Here is a 15159-nt window from a genome sequence, read left to right as displayed (position 1 = left end):
GGGGATAATGACATTTGCCGGCCTGTCTAATCCCATGAATGTTCCTGGGACAGGTTTGACAAGGTGAAGAGGTCCCCTTCCATAGGGAGATGGCTGCTCCTCGGGGCCCCTGAGAGCCATCCTAATAGGACCCCGGGTAGCAGTGACAAGTGAACTTGGCAGGTGGCCCTGGGGAAAAAGGAGTATAAAAAGGACCCAGGCCACATGGCATCCGCAAGGTCAATTCCCCCCTCTACCTACCTCAGACCCATCAGAGCTCAGGGCTCCAATGCCCTCATCCTGTAGTGGCAAAAACCTGTCGCCCAGGCAGTGGGGAGTTAGTGTTTAACGGGGACCGAGCATCAGTTGGGGCAGAGGCAGAACTCTGGAGATGGATGGTGGTCAAGGTTGAACAGTAGTGTAAATTTACCTAATACCAATGAACTGTATACCTGCAAATGTTTAAATTGTATGTTATGACTAGTTTACCACAAATTTTTTTTTTTTTTTAAGTTTGGCCCTTAGGTAGAAAGAGACAATCAAAGAATGGAAACAATGTGCTTCCTGGCTCTTCCAAAGGCTCAAACCAAAACTGAAGATTCTTATCTGCTGATAATGGAAAAGAAGCCCACCCCAAGGACCAGCCCCTCCTGTTAGTCCCAAATGCACACCGTGTCCCCATCAGCCCCACCCGGAGGCTGCCCACACTGGGCACAGGCCGGAGGCGTCCAGGATGCACACTGCGTCACGCCCCCGGATCCAGCTCCATTGGCTCATGCCCGCAAACAGTGGCTGCTCAGGACCCCAGCTCCAAATCCTCAGAACAAAGAAAGAAGTGCCGAAAGGGGAAGAGGAAAAGGGAATTAAGTCATCCTCAGCTTCTCCCCCTAGTTTCACTGAGAAGAATCAAGACGCGTTTTAGGCCCAGTGCCCAGAGACAAAATAGGAGATGAAAATATTTATTTGTTTCTAAGGCTCTTGCAATCCCAGGATGAAAAGCCCACCTTGGTTGTAACTTACTGCAGCTCAAGCCGCCTTTCAGGCAGGCCTCCCAACAGGCAGCCGCCCACTTGCTCAGGTCTCGGGGCAAGAAGTTCCACCACCCCAATGGGGAGAAAAAGTGGGATCCCTGTCCCAACAGAAACTGATTCTATTTAATGAGAATTATCCCTGATTGGCATCAGGGAACCATAAATAGCCCAGCCGCCCCAGTTGAATCACCAGAACTAGCACTGTGTCAGCATTTCTATATAAACCAGGGTTTGCTAGGGGATTAGCTCACAGCCATAAAAAATTTGCTCCAGGCTGAAACTTGGCCTAAAGAAAATCTCAGCCCCGGAGTAGATACTGAAAAGAAAGCCAGACAGACACCGCCCCCAAACCTCCCGAGGACAAGGGTGCCTCTGACCAGGACCTCTTACACCCGGGCTCTGTTGTCACCAGCACGTAAGAAGCCTGGTGATTTAGGGCACCGCTTGGGGTTGCCATAATTCAAAATTTGGTGTGTTTTTTTTTTTTTTTCCAAGCCAAAAGAAGTGATGTTTGCTGCTTTGAGAGCTTTGCATAGGACTGAGTTTGAGAGTAAGTGATCCAAACCCACCCCTTTCTCTGCTGACAGCTAAATGTCAAGCCAAGAGAGATTTACCTGGTGCTCATGTGGATGCCTTGTATGTTATGTGGACAATGGGTGCTGTCTTCTACCCCAAAGGTAAGGTTTTCAAAGTAAGGCCTGGGAACCTAATATATCACAAGGGTAGAGTAACTCCATATATGACACAGGTGTAGTCAGTGGGAAAGGATATTTTGTTTCAGTTTTTTCCCCCTGTGGATACTCAGTCAGTCCAAAAGCAACTATTACATAAAACTAGATGCCTCTGCATGTCTATACATAGATGGCTTCCTGGCAAATTAATGCTCTAAATTTAAAAAAAAAAAAGTATAGGGGCACACGGGTGATTCAGTCGGTTAACCGTCCGACTTCGCTTCAGGTCATGATCTCACGGTTCATGGATTTGAGTCCCACAATGGGCTCTGTGCTGACCTCTCAGAGCCTGAAGCCTGCTTCGGATTCTGTGTCTCCCACTCTCTCTGCCCTTCCCCCGCTCGCACTGTCTGTCTGTCTGTCTCTCCCTCTCTCTCCCTCCCTCTCCCTCCCTCTCAAAACTAATAAACATTAATTTTTTTTTTTTTTAATAACAAATGTAACCCATCAGATTGACAAAATGAAAGCAAACTAGGCTAGAGCTGGGGAGGGTGTAGAGAAGCAGGAGCACTCATTCACTGCCAGAGTGTCTAGAAGCATCCAAGAAAATTTAAAATGCCCAAATCCTCACTTTTAGGAATTATGTCCAATAGGCCATACCTACAAGAATGTTTATTGTGGCATCGTTTGTTAGGGCAAAAAACTAAAATCAATCCCTCGGGTGAAGTACTGAGTAAATTGTGTTATGTGTGATACCACTCAAGATAAATGATAGAATAAATGACAGCTTACCAGAAAGAAGTCAGGATGTTTTTTTTTTTCATTATTAATTACCCACGTATTATAATGCATCCTTTAACATCGTTCGTTTTTATTACTGAGTCTACTTCTTTTTATTTTCCTTTTTCTTAATATTTTTTTAATATTTTCTTAATATTTTCTTAATATTTTTTTAAATGTTTATTTCATTTTTCAGAGAGACAGAGCATGAGTGGGGAGGGGCAGAGACAGAGGGAGACACAGAATTTGAAGCAGGCTCCAGGCCCTGAGCAGTCAGCACAGAGCCCAACGCATGGGCTTGAACCACAAACCGTGAGATCATGATCTGAGCCGAAGTCAGATGCTTAAGCTACCGAGCCACCCAGGCGCCCCAATTTCTTACTATTTTTAAAAGCTATTCATGCATGTCAGAAGGATGACTTTGCCTATGCCCCCTATTGATAAAGGAGCCTTTTTTTAAAAAGCAAATTGACTAATGCCATACCATGATGGGGTGCTTCATTGAAAAGCAATGTGAAGATGTTTAGTATGAGCCACATTCCACTTCATAAATAAGGAGGAAAAAGTAAAATCCCAATATACGTGTATGCATTTTAACTGAAGTTTGTGTATGGAAAGAGATGTACATGTAGTGAACACACTGTATCGTGAACACGGGTATCCCCCAGGCAATGAGACTAGAAGGAAAGACCCACGAACTATTAACTTTTTCTGTATATACTCTGTATTGTTTGGCTCTTTAGCATCAACACGTTAGTTTTACAGAATTTTTAGGCAGGAATGTTTTACTCATTCCAAAAGACAAAGTCCAGTGGGAAGGGAGAGGAGGTAGCTAAGCCTTCACATGGGGAGGGCACTACTTAATCGCAGCGACACTGCCCCCGCACTCAAGGAGCTCACAGAGCTCTTGGAAACACAAAGCCCTTAGGAAACCATTGAAAATCCACACGGATTCAGAGGCAGGATCTGGGTATTCTGGGGGGGCTTCATGGCGGAGGCTCCCCTGGCTTTGAGAACGCAAGGACTTGGATGAACGGAGGATTAGGGGAACACAAGCTTGGAGCAGCCCGAACAAAAGGGCCCTGGCTGTGAACGAGCCGGATAACGGCAGGCCGGGGTCCAGGAGAGGGCCTGGCACACTGCGGTGCCCAGCAACGCTCCCTGAGCTCCGCCGGCCTCGGTGGCACAGGTAAACGAGAGTCTGCGCGTGGGTCCGCACCCTGCCGCCACAAAGAAGCGGTTTCGGTTTCCCTTCACTGCATCGGTTCTCTGGGGAACGATTCACAGCCAGACAGCTCTCAGCCCCAGTGCTGAGCCAAAGGCAGGCCCTCCAAAGGATGGGCGCCTCCCCCAGGGACCGCAGGCCTGTGAGGATCACCTCTGGGGTCACAGATCTGTGTCCACCCCCGGCCCAGTCCAACTCGCTCCCACAGCACCCCGCCCCCCACTCCCCCACCTCAGGCCGACCCGCCCCACTCAGAAGCTCCCAGACAGCTGCCATCTTGCCGGCTGGTATCTATCTAAGCTGCTGAGGCCAACAACCAGACCTGACAGGTTCATGCTTCCCTGCAAGGTGCCACGCCAGAGAGGAGCTCAGGCCGTGAGTGAAGGATCAGAGTCGGTTCAAGGAATTGGTCTTTGCTGCAGAAGCCTCTGCCTTCCTGCCGTAGTGTCTGGCAGAGCGATAATACGACCAAGGGGCTGGGAGCTAAGAGTTGGGATCTGGGGCTTGGAACACAAATCGACAATGTTTAGTTTTGAGAGACCAAAAGAAAACAGTGGCTCCTAACAATATTCTTAAGGGAGTATTTGAATACAAGAGGACAGTTTGTGGATTATTTTCCGTGGGGGAAGGAGGAAAAAGGCTCGTCTGCAAATTATTTTCATTAGAGGCATAAGCAGTTTGGTCTACTTCCCATGATTTGTAAAGGAGGAATCAAGATAAGGAGGGTAGGTTTCCCACAGGCACATCCTTAGTCAAAAACAGTGACACTTTTTATTTCAAATCCTGGAATGTCTGGCTGAGGCTTCTGCCTCAGGAACACTGCTCAGGAACAGCAAGGCCGGCTCCAAGGAGAGATGTGTCCCTTCCTGCCAGCCAGCCCCTTCTCTCAGACGCTTCTCCCCAACCTGGATGACATGGACCTGCTAGGTGCATATCCTGGGAATGTGCAGGAGAATCCACCTGCCCATTTCCAGTCGGCCCCTGGAGGTGTTCACTTGGTCCGGCTCGGCCTATACTGATTCATGGTCCTGAGGGGGGAGACAGTACCTTCCAGACAGACAACTGAGTGTTCTTCCAACATAACTCCTCATTAATTCTATCCAGCTCGACACTCAGCCATGGAGCATAGCTACGGAGCATCCATAGCTAGGTGCAAGGCCTTAGGCACCAGGGCAGGTATGACTCCTGACCTCACGGCCTCAGAGCTGGCAGCAACCCCCCCGCCCCGCCCCCAGTCTACGACTTGGAGCTTCCCTTCCAGAACCCATAGGAATGATGACACCTTCCTCCTTCCGGGGCAATCACTGCTACTCCTAAAATCCAAAGAGAGGCTGGCCCCCTACTTTAGTTTAAAAATCTTTGATTTTAAAAACCTTCGCTTTCTGCTCAAAGGAAACGAGGTTTCTTCACGCATTCATGCATCAAATATTTGGTGAGTGCTTCGTAGGAGGCAGGCTGTGCTCTACTTGGTGAGTACAGAGCAGTGAATAAAATAGACAAAAATCTCTACCCTCGGGGGTCTTAAATTTTAGTAGGGGAAGCAGAAGAAAAACTAACCAACTCAAGGGCAGGGCGTGCCAGGAGGGGAAGGGGATATGTTAAACAGGATGGTCAGCGAGGTTCCTTCGCAGCCCTGCCCGCTCTTGGCCTTTATCTTCTTGCTGAGATGGTGTTATTATGGTTCCCAAATGGCTGAGCTTCGAGTGAAGAGTTCATCTGTAATGGGATTATCTCTGGCCCTGTTTGCTTTCATTACACTCCGACTCTCCGAGCATGAGAATCTAACCTTACCAAAAGCGTATTTTGGTAATCTGATATAAACTAAATTTAAACTTTGACCTCCAACAATAAAAACGCTACTTTCTCCTTCTGAAGACCTGAAATTCAGATTAAGGGCCTGCCAGCTTCACTTTCCGGGTTTCTCACTAACTTCTAATTAGATTCTAAGCATTCCTCAGAGGGGGCTGAGCACAGGGTCCCCCCCCCACCCCAGCCCACGGCAGACACCAGCCCACTGGCCTGGTTTCCCCTCGTTCCCGTCCGAGATGAGAGGTCTCTCCTAGCTCCCCACACCCTTCCTCCAGCTTCCATTTCCTGGTATCATGGCAGAATACCAAGTGAGTGCTAAAAATTGACAATGAGATTGCTGCCTTAAGCCACATCACAAACGTGTTCTGATTCCCGTTTTGCACGAACTGTTTTAATCCTGGTATGAGTAAAGGTTAAGTACGAGCTTACTCAAATGTGCCCCCACGTCGCGTTCTAATTCCTATAGGTTATCTTATTTAGAAATTAAGGCGAGCAAAATCCACAAGGCAGGGGCGGGGTGTCTGCAGCCGGGGCTGCTCCTTGTCTCTCAGACCTCGGTGACCTCACTTGCCACCAGTTTGTCAACCATTTCCCATTTCTCAGAGCTTGGATGTTGGATAAATTTGTATGCTGGGCAGGTTTGCAAGACACAAAATTAAAACCTGGTTTTTTACTTTTTGGGTTTTGTTTTCTGTTTTTTGTTTTTTTAAAGACAGACCTGAAGCAAGTTTCACAGTCTCCAGCAGAAAAAGCAACTAAACATTCAAATTCAGGGATGTCCCACATTAATAACTGTTCACCAAGGAAGCATTTCCTGTTTATACGTGGAGCTAATGAGAATCCATCACCCCTGTCAAATATACTGAACACCAAATTCAAATGTCAAACCAAATGTAAGAGGTCACACATTTCCTTTGCTAACTAAAAGTGTAATTCATAAATATTATTGCTACCAAACTCTCCATCTACAACATTTGTTTAGAAATATGCACATGTAATATAAATTGTGATTAAGTTAAATGGGTATATTATTTCCTGTTTTAAGGGCTAACAGCAGCATGAATTATGCTTGACTGCAAAGAAGGCTCAAGTCGCAAGCAGTTCTGCCTGACTACAGCCCCACGTTTTACACCCCCAGATTGGTTTTTGCACGTTCATTCATAAATACTTTACATTAAGCAGCCTTGCTGATAACTTTCACTTCTGCTGCCTTATAAAACAGCTCTTACTATTGAAAAGGTCAGCTAAATGGACATAAACTTTGGGCCTAGCTACATTTAAAAATAAAAGTGGAAAAACAAAAAAGATTTACGAAGCCAGGGTCTTCATGTACCTCTGTAAGCATAAAACCAGAATCCAAATCAAACTGAAACTTCACATCTGTGGCATGATTTAGGGAGATGGGAAATGTTACCAGAGGAAGCAACAACCCAGACTTTCAACTTCCCACAATTCACGTTAGGGAGCAGAGAAACCAGTGGGGAAACCACCTTTCCTTCCATTTGCGTCCACAGATGAATTCAGCTAACGTCCCTAGTTTTAAAAATACATAAATTAGTCTTTCTATTATTTCAGAAAAACAAAATGTATTTTAGCAGGGGAAACAAGGGGAGCCCAACAAATAGAAACAAATAGCCTCTCACCTAAGAACCAGACAAGGATGTCAATCAAGTGCTCGCACTCAAAGAAAAGGAGGAAAAAAGCAAAGACCAGACTCAAAGCTGACCCTTACCAGTCATGCTCTGTCAGTTCAGGAAAGGAATACAGTTTGACTCCGTAGTCAATGAAAACTATGACCGATAACAACGACCTAGGGGGGAAAAAAAGGCGAGTGAGCAAATAAACCCTCCCTTCCCCAGCCTGGGTTGAGGGGTTTTTTTCCCCACAGGGAGAAGGGAGGGCTTAGCTCCAAATCTTCGCAGAGCCCCACTTCCATATCAGCAAAGCTGCTGGTCCTCATTCCCATGGGAACCAGGTCCCCCCGGCCACCCTGGTCTAAAGCATGTGGAGGAAAAGAGGAGGGACAAAGGCTCCTCAGAGGAGCTCTGAGTCATCCCTGTTTTCGAAACTCTTCCCAAGGAGAGCCAGCCTGACGCCATTGGGCCAGACAGTTTTGCAACAAAACCAAGTCTTTGATGTCATGGACAGGGAGAGGGGGATAAACAGGGTTCCTCCAAAAGATAACCGAGATGACTCCCTAGCTTTTGAAATGTGGTGAAGAGAATTTCCTAAACTCCAGATTCAGAAACAGGTGATTAACAGATACCACTGAAGCTCCTATCAGCGGACGCTGTGCTTTCACCAAAAGGCAGGCAGGGGCCGCCTCTTACCTGCCTCCTTGCCTCCCCCCGAAGTTTATGCTGAATGGTTAGATCTGGGTTTGATAATGACAGTATGTAGCTCTCGTTAAATATATGTTTTTTAAGCTTATTTATTTACTTTGAGAAAGTGAGCAAGAAAGCGAGCGTGGGGGAGGGGCAGAGAGAGGGAATCCCAAGCAGGCTCTGCACTCAGCACAGAGCCCTCTGTAGGACTCAGTCCCACAAACTGTAAGATCATGACCTGAGCGGCAATCAAAAGTCAACGCTTAACCAACTGAGCCACCCGGGCACCCCATTAAATATTTTAAATCAGGTTTCTGATAGTCCTAGCAGAGCATTTCCCCACCATAATGTAATGGTTATATCAATGGGTTGTTTTAAATATCGTTCCTTCAAATCTGTTAACTATAATTTAAAGTTCAACGTAAGAAAATGATTTTTTAGCCCACGTTTTGAAAACTGGGGTATAATTTACAAAAAGTGAAATGCTTAGGTCTTAAGTGTTCTTTTCAATCAGTTTTGATGAATATATATAAAGACAGAACATTTCTCTCACCCCAAAATTTCCCCACACCTCTTCTCAATTTTCCACCCCCAGAATCCACCACTAATTTGATTCCTATCGCCATAAGTTAGCTTTTCCTATTCTAGAGTTTCTCATAAATGCACCACAACATAACATGCACATTTTTGTACCTTCATTCACTCATCATATTTTTGACATTCATCCATGATATTGCCCATGTTAGCGCAGTCCATTCCCTTCTGTGGCTCAGTTTTCTGTTATGCGACTACACCTCTGTGTGTTTTTCCATTCAGTCTTCACTGATGGACACCAGGGCTGTTTTCCAGTTTCAGAATTTTATGAATAAGGCTGCTATGAACATTCTTTTTTTTTAAAGTGTATTTATTTTGAGAAAGACAGAGCACAAGTGGGGGATGTGCAGAGAGAGTGAGAGAGAGAATCCCAAGCAGGCTCCACACCGTCAGCAAAGACCCCAATGCAGGGCTCAATCTCATAAAACCGTGAGATCATGACCTGAGCCGAAATCAAGAGCTGAACACTTAACCAACAGAGCCACCCAGATGCCTGTGAACATTTTGATACAAGAACTTATACGAAAATACATTTTCGTTTCTCCCAGGTAAACACCTAAGAGTGGTATTGGGGAGTCATAGGGTAAATGTATTTTTAGCTTTTTAAGGAAGTACCAGTTTTCCAAAGTGCTTATACCATTTCACAGACTTACCAGCAATGCCCGAGAGTTCCAGGACCTCCACACCCCTCCCACACTTCACTCGGTCGCCTGTTTTCACTTTAACCCTTCTGGTGGGTAACTCCAGTGGATAACTCACTGTGCTTTTAATTTGCATTTCCCTGATGCCTAATGATGTCAAATGTTTTTCATGTGTTACTGGCTATTTGTGTATCTTCTTTAAGGAAAAGTTTCTATTCAAATTGTTTTTGCTCATTTCTAATTGGATTGTTTTAGTATTACTGAATTGTAGGAGTTTTTGTATATTCTGGATCTCTTTTGTCAGACTTATAGGTTACCGATAAGTTAACATATGTGTTAACCTATTCATTTTCTTAACGTGTCTTTTGATAAGCACAGATTTTTAATTTTCATATAATCCATTTATCAAGTTTTGTTTTTATGGACCACCCTTTCTGTGACCTCTCCAAGGAATCTTTCCCTGTGTAGCCCAAGGTTGCAAAAATATTCTAAGTTTTTTCTAGTAATTTTATTGCTTTAGCTTTTACGTTTAGGTCAATGACCCATATTGAATCAATTTTTATATATACTTAGAGGTAGAAGCCAAGATTCTTTTTTTTCTACTGGATATCCAATTGTTTCCATACCGTTTAGTGGAGAGATTTTCTTTCCTGATTGAATTTCCTTGACATTCTTGGACCAAAATTCACTGGGCCATCTATCTGTGGATCTATATATAGACTCTGTACTGATCCATTTCTCTATTTGTCCATCCTTTCATCACTACCACACTGTCTTGATTACTGTAGCTATAGGAGTCCGTCTTGTCATAAGGTAAGATAAGTATTCCAAATTTACTCTATTTTTCCAATATTGTTTTAGTTATTCTAGGCCCCTTGGTTTCCCTATCAATTTTAAGACCATTTTTTCAAAGATAAAGTCTGCCAGGCTTTCAGTTGAAACTGATCAATTTGGGAAAGCTGACATTTTAATAATATCGAGTCTTCCAACCTATAACATGGTTCGTCTCTTCATTATTTAGCTATTCTTCAATTTCTGTCAGAAAAATTTTATACTTTCTATCTTAAGCACGCTTCATTAAATTTAGCCCTAAGTATTTAATTTTTTATGCTTTAATAAGTAGTATTTTAAAATTGTCATCGTTGGGGTACCTGCATGGCTCAGTCAGTTAAGCCTCTGACTCTTGATTTATGGCTCAGATCATGATCTCACAGTTTCTGAGTTCAAGCCCCGCATCAGGTTCCGTGCTGAGAGTGCAGAGCCTGCTTGAGATTCTCTCTCTCCCTCTCTCTCTGCTCCTAACCCACTTGTACCCTCTCTCTCTCAAAATAAATAAACTTAAAAAAATTTTTAATGTGTCATCGTTAATTGTTCATTGCCAGGATATGGAATCATAACTTTGTTATATCCTCCAACATCACACAATAAATTATTAGTTGTATTCATTTTTAAATATCTCTTAAGAGTTTTTGTACTAAATCATGTCACATAATTGGTTACATTTCTATACACCAATAATGAAGCCGCAGAAAGAGGAATCAAGGAATTGATCCCATTCACAATTGCACCAAAACTCCTAAAATACCTATGAATAAACTTAACCAAATAGATGAAAAATCTATAGACTGAAAATTATAGAAAGCTTATGAAAGAAATTGAAGATGACACATACCAAAAAATGGAAAACCATGCCATGCTCATGGATTAGAATAACAAATAAAATGTCAATACTACCCAAAGCAATCTACATCTTCAATGAAATCCCTATCAAAATAACACCAGCATTCTTCACAGAGCTAGAACAAACAATCCTAAAATTTGTATGGAATCAGAAAAGACCCTAAACAGCCAAAGCAATCCTGAAAAAGAAAACCAAAGCTGGAGACATCACAATTCCAGAATTCAAGCTATACTATAAAGCTGTAATCATCAAGACAGTATGATACTGGCACAAAAACAGACACTCCGATCAATGGAACAGAATAGGGAATGCAGAAATCAACTCACAAATCTATGGCCAACTCATCTTTGACAAAGCAGGAAAGAATATCCAATGGCAAAAAGACAGTCACTTCAGCAAACAGTGTTGGGAAAACTGGACAGCGACATGCAGAAGAATGAGCTTGGACAACTTTCTTACACCATACACAAAAATAAACTCAAAATGGACGAAAGACCTAAACCTAAGAGAGGAAGCCATCAAAATCCTAGAGGAGAAAACAGGCAACAAACTCTTTGTCCTCAGTCGCAGCAACTTCTTATTTGACATGTCTCTGGAGGCAAGGGAAACAAAAGCAAAAATGAACTATTGAGACCTCAGCAAAATAAAAAGCTTCTGCAGAGCGAAGGAATCAATCAGCAAAACTAAAAGGCAACCGATAGCATGGGAGAAGATATTGCAAATGACATATCAGATAAAGGGTTAGTATCCAAAATCTATAAAGAACTTATCAAACTCAACACCCCAAAAACAAATAATCCAGTGAAGAAATGGGCAAAAGACATGAATAGACACTTCTCCAAAGAAGACATCCAGATGGCCAACCGAAACATGAAAAAATGCTCAACATCACTCATCATCAGGGAAATACAAATCAAAACTATGATGAGATACCACCCCACACCTATCAGAATGGCTAAAATGAATAACTCAGGCAATGACACATGTGGGCGAGGATGTGGAGAAAGGGGAACCCTTTTGCACTGTTGATGGGAATGCAAACTGGTGCAGCCACTTTGGAAAATAGTATGGAAGTTCCTCAAAAAATTAAAAATAGAGCTACCCTACAACGCAGCAATTGTACTACTAGGTATTCATCCAAAGGATACAAAAATGTGTCTGTGATTTGAAGGGACATATCACCCCAATGTTTATAGCAGCACTATCAACAGTGGTCGAAGTATGGAAAGAGCCCAAATGTCTATTGATGGATGAATGGATAAAGAAGATGTGTCTTATGGAATATTACTCAGCGATCAAAAAGAATGAAATCTGGCCATCTGCAACAATGTGGATGGAACCCGAGTGTATTATGCTAAGTGAAATAAGTCAGAGAAAGATAAATATATGATTTCATTCATATATGTAATTTAAGATACAAAACAGATGAACACGGGGGAAAGGAAGCAAAAAAATATAAAAACAGAGAGGGAGACAAACCATAAGAGACTCTGAAACACAGAGAACAAACTGAGGCTTGCTGGCAGGGTGTTTGGTGGGGGGAAGGGTTAAAGGGACAAGGGCATTAAGGAGGACAATGGTTGGGATGAGCACTGGATGTTATATGTAAGTGATGAATCACTAAAATCTATTCCTGAATATGAATATATATACATATATATGTATATGTGTATGTGTGTGTATATATATATATGTATACATATGTGTGTGTATTTATACATATATATGTATGTGTGTGTGTGTGTGTATATATATATATACACACACACACACATATTCCAGAAAAGAAAAACAAAATCATGTCACATATAAGCAAAGACAACTTTACTTCTCCTTTTCCAATCTATATACGCTTCATTTCATTTTCTAATATTATTGCCTTACCTAAGACTTCTAGTAAAAAGCCGAATTAAAGTTTTGAGAGTGACCTCCTGTTTTGTCTTTAGTCTCTGGAGGAAAGCATTTAGTCACCAATAAGCATGTTAGCTATAGATTTCTAGTAGATGATACCTGTGAGGCTGAGAAAGCTGCCGTCTGTTGCTGGTTTACTGAGTTTTTATCATGAATAGATGCTGAATAGGTGAATAGATGTTTTTTCTTCACCTGTAGAAATATATTTCTTCCCTTAATTATATCAGTGAATACAGATTGACCAATTATACTGCCTGGTTTTTAGATATTATATCATTCCTAGAATAAACTCTACCCTCTTCTATGTATTATTGATTTTATTTGCTAATGTTTTCTTAAGGGTTTTATACCCATGTTAATGAGGAATTTTGATCTGTAATTTTTTCTTATAATATCCTCACCTGGTTTTGGTATCAAAGTAATGCTGTATCTATAAAAAGTAGAGAAGTGTTCCATAATCCTCTATTTTCTGAAAAAGTTTGTGTAGAATAGGTATTATCTTTTTCCTTAAATATGCAAAAGAATTCACCAGAAAAACTCTCTGGGCCTGTAGTTTTGTATGTGGGAAACTGTTCAATAACAAACTCAATTTCTTTCATGAATATAGGTTTAAATTTTTCTATTTCTTCTTCTTTTGGTTTTTTAAGTTATGTTTTTCATGTCATTTGTCCCTTTCATCCGAGGCACTGAATTTACTGGCATAAAGTTGTTTGTAACATCACTTCATTATCCTTTTAATATCTTTAATGATGTCCTCTCTCTTATTCCTATTATTAGTAATTTGTGTCTTCTTTTTCCTTTTTATAATTATTTACTGTGGTTAAAAAAATAGATAAAATTTACCTTCATAACCATTTCTAAGTCTACGGTTCAATAGTGTTAAGTGTATTCATATCATAAAAAGCTTCTGTACAGTAAAGGAAACAACCAAAAAAACTAAAAGGACAAAATGGAAGAGGATATTTGCAAATTACATATCTGATAAAAGGTTAGTATCCAAAATGTACAAAAAATTGATCAACCTCAACACTCAAAAACCAAATAATCCCGTTAAGAAATGGGCAGAAGACATGAATAGGTATTTTTCCCAATAAAATATCCAGATGGCCAACAGACACATGAAAAGATGCTCCACATCACTCATCATTAAGGAAATACAAATCAAAACCACAATGAGATACCACCTCACGCTGTCAGAATAGCTAAAATAAACAACACAGGAAACAAAATGTTGGCAAGGATGTGGAGAAAGGGCAACCCTCTCTTACACTGTTGGTGGGAATGAAAAATGGTGCACCCACTCTGGAAAACAGTATGGAGGTTCCTCAAACAGTTAAAAATAGAGCTACCCTATGACCCAGCAACTGCACTACTAGGTATTTACCCAAAGGATTAAAAAATACTGATTGGAAGGAGCACATGCACCCTGATGATATAGCAGCATTATCAATAATAGCCAAACTATGGAAAGAGCCCAAATGTTCATCAAATTATGAATGGATAAAGATGATGTGATATGTATATATGTATGTATGTATGTATGGATGGATGGATGGATGTACACACACACACACACTGGAATATTACTCGGCCATCAAAAAGAAGGAAATTTTGCCATTTGCAATAGTGTGGCTGCAGCTAGAGTATATTATGCTAAACGAAATAAGTCAGAGAAAGACAAGTACCATATGATTTCACTCATAAGTGGAATTTAAGAAACAAAACAGATGAACATAGGCAAAAGGGAAAAAAAGAAAGGGAGGCAAACCATAAAAGACTCTTAACTATAGAGAACAAACTAGGGGTTGATGTTGTAGAAGTAGGTGGGGATGGGCCAACTGAGTGATGGGCATTAAGGAGGGCACTTGTGTTCAGTACTGCGTGTTATGTGTAAGTGATGAATCACTAAATTCTACTAATGAAACCAATATTACATTCTATAGTAACTAACTAGGACTTAAATAAAAATTTGGAAAAAAAAAAGTGTATTCACATCTTTGTGTAACCTATCTTCAGAACTTTTTATCTTGCAAAACTAAAACTCTCTATCCATTAAACAATAACTTTTCCTAGGTGTTTATCAATTTTATTAATCATTTCAACAAGCCAACTTCAGTTTCTGCTGATATGCTCTATTCTTTGTTTTCTATTTCAATGATTTCCACTCTTATTGAGGTTTAATCAGCTCATCTCTTTTAGCTTTTTAAGATGGAAACAGGGGGACCTGGGTGGATCAGTTGGTTGAGCATCTGACTCTTGATTTTGACTCCGGTCATTATCACACAGTAATTGAGTCGGGCTCTGCACCAACAGCACAGAGCCTGCTACAAACAAAGATCACTGATTTTGTGCCTTTCCTATTTTCTGACATAAGCACGTGAAGCTTTACATGTCCCTTTAAGATTTGTGCACTCAAAATTTTTGATGTGATCTTTTCATTATCTTTACATTTAAAATAAATTTTTGGATGCCTGGGTGCTCAGTCAGTTGAGCGTCCAACTTCGGCTCAGGTC

At 41.6% G+C, this 15159-nt stretch overlaps 1 long non-coding RNA gene across 2 annotated transcripts in view; it reads right to left on the bottom strand.

Moving 5' to 3' along the window:
- The window catches only part of LOC102900331, a 222301-nt gene that overhangs the window by 51493 nt on the left and 155649 nt on the right, over positions 1–15159 (bottom strand). The window contains exon 6 of one of the 2 annotated variants that reach the window (XR_006599095.1): positions 4989–7305. The exons of the other annotated variant lie outside the window; for it this stretch is intronic. This is a non-coding gene — a long non-coding RNA (uncharacterized LOC102900331). Of the gene's footprint in view, positions 1–4988; positions 7306–15159 lie in introns of those variants that run through there. 2 annotated transcript variants of the gene reach the window in all.

Source organism: Felis catus, chromosome A1 (assembly GCF_018350175.1).
Source record: "Felis catus isolate Fca126 chromosome A1, F.catus_Fca126_mat1.0, whole genome shotgun sequence".
Lineage (NCBI taxonomy): Eukaryota > Metazoa > Chordata > Mammalia > Carnivora > Felidae > Felis > Felis catus.
This window is presented reverse-complemented; position numbering and strand designations above follow the sequence as displayed.